The sequence below is a fragment of the Galeopterus variegatus genome, unplaced genomic scaffold, assembly GCF_000696425.1.
Source record: "Galeopterus variegatus unplaced genomic scaffold, G_variegatus-3.0.2 Scaffold2335, whole genome shotgun sequence".
Taxonomy (NCBI): domain Eukaryota; kingdom Metazoa; phylum Chordata; class Mammalia; order Dermoptera; family Cynocephalidae; genus Galeopterus; species Galeopterus variegatus.
In genome coordinates, this window is record NW_007728446.1 from 302,912 (window position 1) to 304,925 (window position 2,014).

Sequence of the window (2,014 nt, forward strand, 5' to 3'; positions counted from 1 at the left end):
AAAAAAAAAAAAAAAAAAAAAAAACTTCTGCTTTCTGACACTTAAATGACATTTAGTAAATTTATAGAATTGGGCGTCCATCATCCAAATACATTTTTTTTTCTCATTAAACTTTGTTTTAATGGATCTCAAAATTCTGTGACAGATTTTTGGTCAAGTTGTTTCCATTAAAAAGTACTGATTTTAAAAACTAATAACTACTTAAAACTGGCACAAAAATCCCCAAAATGGTCCACAAAACATTCTCCTTTCCTTCTGAAGGTTTTATGATGCATTGTTATCATTATCCAGTCTTTACTATTAAACTTAAATGGCTAAGCGAGATAAACAGTTCTGAGACCATTCTTCCACCACTGATTAAGACTGGGGTGGCAGATATTAGGAATAATATTCATTTAGCCTTCTGAGCTTTCTGGGTAGACTTGGTGACCTTGCCAGCTACAGCAGCCTTCTTGTCCACTGCTTTGATGACACCCCCAGCAAATGTCAGTCTCATATCACAAACAGCAAAACGACCCAGAGGAGGGTAGTCAGAGAAGGCTTGCTAGGAATCATATCACCAATGGCAGCATCACAAGATTTCAAGAATTTAATTGGGCCATCTTCCTGATTCTTACCAGAACTCTGATTGATCTTTACCTTCAGCTCAGCAAACTTGCAAGCAGTGTGAGCTGTGTGACAATCCAGTATAGGGGCATAACCAACACTGATCTGGCCTGGATGGTATAGGACAATCACTGAGCAGTGAAGCCAGCTGCTTCCATTGGTGGAATTTTTGCTGTCACCAGCAACATTGCCACGATGAGCATCTTTGATAGGCACATTCTTAACATTGAAGCCCACGTTGTCTCTAGGAAGAGTTATACTCAAAACTTCATGGTGCATTTCAAGAGACTTTACTTCAGTTGTAACGTTGACTGGAGCAAAGGTGACCACCATGCCAGGTTTGAGAATGCCACTCTCTACTCAGCCCGCAGGGACACTACTAATACCACCAATTTTGTAGACTTCCTGGAGGGACATGTCAGTTGGACAAGTTGGTGGCAAGATGCAATCCAGAGCTTCAAGCAGTGTGGTTCCACTGGCATTGCCATCTTTACAGGTGACTTTCCATCCTTTGAACCAAGGCATATTAGCACTTAGCTCCAGCATGTTGTCACCATTCCAACCAGAAATTGGCACAAATGCTACTGTGTCGGGGTTGTAGCCAATTTTCTTAAAGTAGGTGCTGACTTCCTTAACAATTTCCTCGTATCTCTTCTGGCTGTAGGGTGGCTGAGTAGAATCCATTTCATTAACACCAACAATCGGTTGTTTCATGCCCAGCGTGTAAGCCAGAAGAGCTTGCTCATGGGTCTGCCCATTCTTGGAGATACCAGCTTCAAACTCACCAACACCAGCAGCAACAATCAGGACAGCACAGTCTGCCTGAGATGTGCCTGTAATCATGTTTTTCATAGTCTCCGTGTCCTGGGGCATCAATAATAGTCATGTAATACTTGCCAATCTCAAATTTCCATAGGGAGATATCAATGGCTCATGCTCAGCTTTCAGTTTATCCAAGACCCAGCATACTTGAAGGAGCCCTTTCCCATCTAAGCAGCCTCCTTCTCAAACTTTTCAATGGTTCTTTTGTCAATTCCACCACGTTTGTAGATCAAATGGCCTGAAGTGGTGGACTTGCCCAAATCTATGTGTCCAATGATGATGATGTTAATGTGAGTCTTCTCCTTTCCCATTTTGGCTTTGATTTAGCAGTGGTCTTCACGACACCTGTGTTCTGGTGGCAAACCTGCTACGAAAAAGCCAAATCCAGTTTTAGAACCTCCCACCACCCCCAAAATATCCCTCAAACACATTTGTAATCACTCCTTGTTCCAGAGTCTAGTTCCAGGGAACCACTGATTTGCTTACTGTTTTTACAGATTTGCTGTTATCGGAAATTTCAGGTAAATGGAATCATACTATCTATAGCCTTTACAGTATGACTTCTTCCAGTAGCATAATTTATTTT

General features: G+C 41.6%; 1 pseudogene; it reads right to left on the minus strand.

Moving 5' to 3' along the window:
• Positions 1-357: 357 nt before the first annotated feature.
• LOC103597508 lies at positions 358-1,739 on the minus strand (annotated as a pseudogene).
• Between the last annotated feature and the right edge of the window lie 275 nt (positions 1,740-2,014).